General features: G+C 54.1%; 1 pseudogene; it reads right to left on the minus strand.

Annotated features, from left to right (window-relative positions):
• Window positions 1-7,146: 7,146 nt before the first annotated feature.
• On the minus strand, window positions 7,147-7,539 carry LOC123066888 (abscisic stress-ripening protein 3-like; annotated as a pseudogene).
• Between the last annotated feature and the right edge of the window lie 620 nt (window positions 7,540-8,159).

Raw genomic sequence — 8,159 nt, forward strand, 5'->3', positions numbered from 1 at the left:
GCCCGGCGCCTTGTTATTTTTCATTTGTGAAATGGCCTCAAGCACCTCTTTCTCGGAGAAAGGAGCCGCAAGAATACCATTCTCCACCGCTGTGAGTTGAGGAACATCATCAACCCTGGACTCATCCAGAGACACACAGTTCTCTTCTGGAGGGCCAAACAGCTGCTTATAGTACTCGGTAATGTACAATTTTAGGTTTTCCTGTCCTACAATTGTACCCTCATCTTGCTCAAGCTGAAAGATCCTCTTCTTTCGATGCTTACCATTAGCGATCATGTGAAAGAATTGAGTGTTCGCGTCCCCCTGGACTACTCGCCGGACCTTGGCCCGTAACGCCCACTTCAACTCCTCTTTCCTAAGAAGTTCTTTCATCCTCAATTCCACATCAAGCTTGGCATGAAGCTCCGCGGCCGGCAGCACCGTGGAGCCTTTCCTTTTCGACCTTATAAATCCCGCTAAGATTCTTAGCCCACCCACGCAGGAAACTCCTCCAATGCCTAATCTTATTTTGCCAGCGCTGAAGCGCAGCCTTCCCTCCTGAATCCTTAGCCCATTCTCTGGCCATGAGATCAAGGAAGCCTTCTCGTTCAAACCAAGCTAGCTCAAAGGAGAACGCATTTTTGTTCCCCAGGTGGGTGGCCTCACCAGAGTCCACAAATAACGGCGTGTGGTCAGAAATTCCACGGGACAAGGCCTGGACTGTTATTAGAGGGAACTTCTGTTCCCAATCGACACTGGCCAACACTCGATCCAACTTCTCATACGTCGGATTTGGCAGCGCGTTAGCCCAGGTGAATTTTCTACCCAAGAGCTCAATTTCTCTTAGGTCCAAACTTTCAATGATAGTATTGAACATGAACGACCATCTGCCGTCAAAGTTATCATTATTCTTATCCTCACGCCTTCTAATTATATTGAAATCACCCCCCACCAGGATTGGCAACTGCTCGGAACCACAAATCTGAACGAGATCAGCCAAGAACTCGGGCTTGAGTTCGGGCTGCGCAGCACCATATACCGCAACCAGAGCCCAATTAAACCCATCTTCCTTCGAACGCACCCGAAACTTGACTGCAAAGTCACCCATAACCACACTGCGAACCTCAAGCGCTTCGCACCTAACGCCGAGTAAGATTCCACCCGATCTCCCTCTCGGCGGCAAGCAATGCCAATCAAAATCTATACCTCCCGCCAAAGTATTTAGAAATTGCGGCGCAAAGTTATCTCTACCCGTCTCCTATAGAGCGATAAAATCTAAACGATGCTCGACAGACGCCTTAGCAAGAAACCTTTTTTTAGCCAAGTCCTTTAGACCTCTGCTATTCCAAAAGATTCCTTTCATAGCTCATCATGGAATTTATGTGCCGTACGAATCCTAGCACTCCTACGCACTGCGGACACCGGGTACACCTTTCGTTTCCAATTGCGTTTAGGGACAATTTGACTCTGCAACCGGTCCTCACAACCAGTCTCAGAGGGGTTAGCCATAACTATCTCAGTAGAATCATCCTCTACATCCGCCTCAGTAATAGGTGGCATAAGATCCGCACAAAAATTGTCGAGCACCCTGACCCCGAGCGCATCAACCTCAGAATCACTCATGGGTTTAACAGCCGCAATATTACGAATCATCTCTAAGGCCCGCTCAGCCTCTAGATCCAGAAGATCATTAACATAATTAGAGATTTCAGTGCCATTACTACCCAGCGAAACTCCTAATTGATTTGCATTTTCAACAATCTCATCATTTGAAAAATGCATAATGGAATTAGAAGTATTGACCGACATACCAGTAGTGACCTCCTCGTAACGAAGCTTGGCCGCCCTCATGGCGCACCGCTGCTGAATGTCATCCACATCCGGCTGTGCCTGGAGACGGCCACTCACCCGGCGCCCCTCAGACATCGGATCTTGAATCCCTCCAAACGCAATGACCTCCTCCCGAGAGATCGCGGTCGGGGTCCGGCCTCCTGCCTCACCCCAACCAGCTGGCCGATCCACCTGCACGGGCTCCCCCACAGCCTCGCCAGAAAGTGGACAGGCACTCACCAAGATCTCAGATGCCTGGCGCACCCCGCAGGACGAGGCCGGCAGCGAGGGTGGTGGAGGCAGTGCAAGGGCCGCCTTCCCTCGCTCCCCACCCAGCACCGGAGAAGCCACCACCATAGGCGCCGTAGGAGGAGAAGGCTCCGAGGCCACCTGCCCCGAGCCCTCTCCCGAAGGCAGAGCCGGCACCAACCGAAAGGTAGACGCGACAGGAGAGGAGGTATCCGAGGCCCCCTGCCCCAGACCCCCTCCCAACGAAGAAAAGGACATGGGAGCCACCTGCCCCGAATCCCCTTCCTTAGCAGGATGAGAGCAACCCGAGGCCGCCTGCCCCAGGGCTCCTCCCGACAAGCCAGGCACGAGAAGCTGCTTCACCTCCTGAGGGGGTACCGTGTGCTGAGCACGAGAGGGAGTGGCCACCTGCCAACTCACCTCCTCCTCCCCCCAGACTGAGATCGATGAAACCCCAAGATCCCCAGGAATCGTATCCACAGCATCCTCAAACCCCAAAGCAGGCAACGCGAGCTCAAAAGCCTCCTCGGACTCGACCCGATCACTCCACAGCCTCGGGGGTGTAGAAGAGGGCTCGAACGACCCAAATCTTAGAGTCGTCGAAGGCACCAAGGAGGGTGGGGCTGCTCCATCCCCGGTCATCGCGGTCTCGGACCCCGGCCCCTTGGACAGCTATCGTCCAGAGTCCTCGACCAGCGGCTCCTGTGCTCCCGCGCTACCGTCACCCTCGTGCATATCCACGTCAGACTCGTGAGCCGGCGCAGCCAGAAGGCTCTCATCCTCAAACTCAATAACCAGATTATAAATCCTGCTTCGATAAGCCCACTTAACCACTTCCGGCACATACTCAATGTTCAGAATACTAACCAGAACCCGAGCAATCCCGTGAGCTCTGGTGAACGCCATGTCCACACGCTCAGGCTTCCCCACTAAAATGCCCATGCTGGCCACAACCCGAGCATCCTGCAATGGCTTGGAGGGAGCCCCGGACAATCGCAACCACGCCTGAGTAAGCGGCTTGCCCTGAGGCTCAACATGCTTCCACTCCTGAAACTCAAGGATGCCATCAGTTCCCTGCACCTTACACATCCCAAAACTCAACAACCTCTGCAGATCCTCCACGGAAGGAAACTCAACTCTGAACATCTTATCAGCGAGACTGACAAGGTCCCACTGGAAATCCCCAGGGGCCAACTCTCGAAGCCTCTGCACGATCTGTGTCTCAGACACCTCCCCTCTGGTGACCTTGACAATCCCCGTGGTCATACTCGGGGACTCGTCAGAAACCTCTCGCTCATTCGGAGACTCGAAAAATGTTTACTCAGCACAGTAAACTCCATACATCATGAGTGACGGTGCCTAATCTCGCAGTAACGGAGAATCCCCAGAGTCGTGTGCCAGTTTACCGCAGGTATCACATAACAGAGCCACACACTCCGCAATGAAGTGGCCCTTGTCTCCGCAACGATAACAAAGCATCTTTTCCTTCTTGCGCGCCCATTTGGACGCCCTATCAGCCTCAGCCCTATCTGTCAACTCCGCAGACACATCAGTCATAACCTCGTTCTCAGGAGTCTGAACAGTAGCAAGAGCCGTCACCACCTCCATAGCATGACTGGTCAGTACAGGCTCCTCGGCAGCCCCGTCAACTGTCATCTGCTCGACAACAACATGTGGTGGCGGAGGATGTGGACGTTACCGGCCCCCTCGGCCGCCCCGACCACCACGATGGCCTCGATAACCTCCTCGCTGCCGATGACCCGGATCGGAAGGCCCCTCAACGAAGCCGCCTGAAGGACCCAAGAACGGCCTCTCAACCGACCCATCACTTTGCCAAGCATAACCACGACCGCAACCCATGGACGAAGAGCCACGGTGCTGGCCAGCCCCATAGGCATCGTAGCCGTCATCCCCACATTGACCTCGGGGCGCAGCCACAGTACCGATGGACTACGACGGCGCGGGCGGGCGAGCAACGACGTGGGGAGGAGGGGCCGATGGCCTTGGTGGCGCAATTCCCCGGCCCGCAGCTGCCACCGCAGCACCGCCCGGAACGACCGGCCGAGGGCCGGAGCCCTGTCCTCCTCGCCCGCCCGACGGCACAGCCGGAGCCGGCGGCCTCCCCACGGCTGCCCCGCCAGCCAAGTGTGCCGCAGCCGGGCCCCCTGACCCGCGCCCCTCAGCAGCCTTGGGTAACTGCACTCCAGCACGGCCGACAGCCGAAGCCGGCGCCGGCATCGCGCCCCTGCCACTCACTTGGCCCGGTGGCAGCGCGCCCCGGCCATTGCCTTGGCCCGGCGGCGGCGCCCCGGAGGCCCGACTAGCCCCGCTGGGCGGGAGCGGACTCTTCCCAGGAGGAGGAGCGCCACCAGAACCCGCCATCACACTTAGGGGAGGGATGCGGCGAGCCCGGTCAGGTCCGGCGGAACGCAGGTGCAGCACACGACAGAGCGAAACCCTAGGTCGCGGCGGAGGAGTAGGCGATGACGAACGTAACATGCATGCGCCCCTCCTCTCGGTATCGTTTGGAGCCACGTCCGGCTGGGCCTCATACCCACCAGATTTCGGCCCAAAAGTACCCACCGGCCCAACAGGAATCGGCTCAGCTCGGCCCAGGAGCAGATTCAAACGCTCCTGGCGAGCGGCACGGATCTGGATCGCCGTGACCGCCGGCGACGAAGCCGCGGCCACCTCCGGCGCCGATCGCGCACTATTCCGGCGAGCATTCTTACGCCTCTTGACCAAAGTCCAAGAATCCGATCGAATCATATCAAGAAGTGTCAAATTCGGAAGACATACCTTAGGCAAAGGACCGCCACCGCCGCCGTTCGCCGGTGAACAACTCGGCGCACCATCTCCGTCGTTTCCCCCGCATGGAGCCCGATTCTCGCCGGATCATCAACGGGAAGGATCTTGTCCACGGTTGAAGCCACCTCGTCTTCGTCGTATCCAACACTGAAAAAATCACAAATGAAATCCGAAGGAGTCGCCGATGGAGGAGACGGAGGCGCCGCCGCATCTGCCTCCTCGTTGCCCTCGCCATCGTCGTCTTCGGTAAGGGCCCAGAACCGCCCCCCCCCCCCCCCCCCCCCCACCTTCTGGCGATCACCGAAAGAGATTGGTGGCGGCCCCGCAGGGATCCCCGCGGCCGAGCCGCAAGTCCCCCCCCCCCCCCCCCCTCCCCATCTTATGATACATGCATGTGTCAAGTGCATGTGTCAAGCCATAGTAAATAAGTAAAGCTACAAATAAAGAATTATGAAAGACTGTGACAGCATGGGAAATAATAATGCGAGGTGCCAGGGGTATATATATGGACATACCAGCGCGTACGCTCCGGCTGTGACGGTGCCAAGCTGGGCGAGCGGCTCCATGTGCTTGTGGTGCTTCTCCTCTTTGAGGTGCTGCTCGCCGCCAGCATCGGTCTTACTGCTGCGCCCCATTACCAACGAACTATCTTCCAGAGATATCAGTAGAGTGAAGTGATGGACGGGCCGCGGTGTATATGATCTGATCTGTGTTGTTTTGTGGGTTGTGACGTGCTTGGCCTCGGGGCCAGGCGTGTTATTATAAATTCATTTCTTTGACAAGTATTTTTGGACGGACAGACTAGTTCTTTAGCGTTGGTGCACGGAGGCAAACGTGCCAGCTTCCTTAACTACTCCCTTCGTTCGGAATTACTTGTCTCGGAAATGGATGTATCTAGAACTAAAATACATCTAGATACATTCATTTCTGCGACAAATAATTTCGAACGGAGGGAGTAGTAGGCAAGTACGCGTCTTCAAATAAGCTTTGTCGTGTCCCGTAGCAACAGGAAGCTTGTCCCGGCTTGGTGAGTTGTGTTCAGATGGATCGATAGAGATCGATCTATCAACTCAAATTTCGCTTTCGTGCATATGTATTTACCTGCCGCGTAATTAATAGCTCTCTTGTACATTGTCGTCTGATCGAAAGTGACACGTCTAGCTTCTTTCAAAAATATATCATATAGTCGTGCCACATCAAATAGAGGAGCTTTAACACCGCGGCGACGCGTTGTCGCCCACCCCTATCAGTCGCCAATGCTTTCCATAGCAACCGTCGTCGCGTCGACCTACAACTGAGAGCTTGGAACGAGCAGTGGCAGTCACGTGGGGGATGGGGCGCTAGGTAATCAACCTCTAGGATGATTCTCGGTGCTGTGGAAGTCATATCAGGGGACGGTGACGACAAGATCAGTCACGGACGCCCGGAGCGGCAGGGTGTCGGCTGGGACAGGGGCGGACGTCAGACTCGCCGACTCTAACAAGATCTAGTCAGAATTGGCTGCAGAGAAACGTCAGTAGGAGGGTTGGCTTACATGTGTTTCTTCCAAGGATATAAAAGTATGATGGAAAAAAAATGCTAAGCACACCATGTCGATGTGCAGATTTGATATCAACAAGCAGATTCATCCAGCATTATGACTGGGTGAGGCATGCAAGCACACTCAAATCATATATATCTTTAGCTTCGGTATGTTGGTTTTTGTATATAGCTTACCACATACGACATGTGGTGACGATTTGACTCAGATATCAGATAATAAACTAGTGTCAGCTTAGTAGACTAAGCCGTGTGGTACTAACCATCAATCTCGAAACTATGCAGGCACCGCTATGTTTTTCTTTTTTTATGGAAAGCACCGCTATGTTGTTATTGACCGAACAATCGGCTTTAGCCCAAGAACAAAGAAGAACGAAGCCCAAAATACATGCCAGCATCAGCCCACGTGACTTCCCTGTGAAGAAGCTTCATCGATGCATGCTCGATCATATATGGTATGTACTTTGTCTAAAAAAATATATTTATACTACTAAAAAAAGGCATGCTCGATCATACACTGACAGATACATATGCATGAAGCATCGTCCTTCATAGTCACCACGAACAAGGACAGGAACTTTCAAGTAGTTAATAAAAGAGTGGATATACAATAGAACAGACGTACATAGAGTGAAGAATAACACACCCTGGGAAAAGACAACAATGAAAAGCTTGTAACCGTATAAGTAGCTAGAGTGCTGCCGCCAATACATGGTATATATATATATATGTGTGCCAAGATCAATGGCGGCCGTGCTTCTTGGCGTCTTTCTTCTTGTGGTGCTCATGGAAGGCGAAACCAGCGCTGCCCACGGCGACAGTGGTGGCGATCTCCTCCTTGATCCTGTGCGACCGGGCATTCTCCGGGTCCTTCGCCTTATGCTTCTCATGCTGCAGTATCAACACAATTTCATGGCGCTAAGTAACTAACTAAAACTAGAAATTGGGAATGAAAGAGTGTGATAGCAAGGTAATAATATTGCCAGGAATATAGACATACCAGCGCGTATGCTCCGGCGGCAACGGCGTCGAGCTGGGCGAGCTGCTCCATGTGCTTGTGGTGCTTTTCCTCCTTCCGGTGTGCTGCTCGCCGCCGGCCTCAGTTTTACTGCTGCTGCTGCTGTGGCGCCCCATTACGAACGAACTAGCTTTCACAAAGCTTAGTAGTCAATGGAATAGCGACGGAGTGAAGTGATCCACGGGCGGCGCGCCGGTGTGTATGATCTGATCTGTGTTATTTTGTGGGTTGTGAAGTGCTTGGCCTTAGGGCCGGGCGTGTCCTTATAAAGTGCTATAGCCGTGTGCACGGAGGCAAACGCCCGAGCTTCCTTCACGAGTAGGCAACACAGCACCTACGTGTTGGGGAACGTAGTAATTTCAAAAAAATTCCTACGCACACGCAAGATCATGGTGATGATATAGCAACGAGGGAAGAGTGTTGTCTACGTACCCTTGTAGACCGAAGCGGAAGCGTTGACGCAACGTAGAGGAAGTAGTCGTACGTCCTCCGGTTCAACCGATCCAAGTACCGTTACTCCGACACCTCCGAGTTTTTGACACGCGTACAGCTCGATGACGCACCCTCAATCTCCGATCCAGCAGAGGCGCCGAGGGGGAGTTCCGTCAGCACGACGGCGTGGTGACGATCATGATGTTCTCCTGTTGCAGGGCTTCGCCTAAGCACCGCTACAATATGACCGAGGTGTAATATCGTGGAGGGGGGCACCGCACACGGCTAAGGAACGATCAATGAT

This window comes from Triticum aestivum, chromosome 3B, assembly GCF_018294505.1.
Source record: "Triticum aestivum cultivar Chinese Spring chromosome 3B, IWGSC CS RefSeq v2.1, whole genome shotgun sequence".
NCBI lineage: Eukaryota > Viridiplantae > Streptophyta > Magnoliopsida > Poales > Poaceae > Triticum > Triticum aestivum.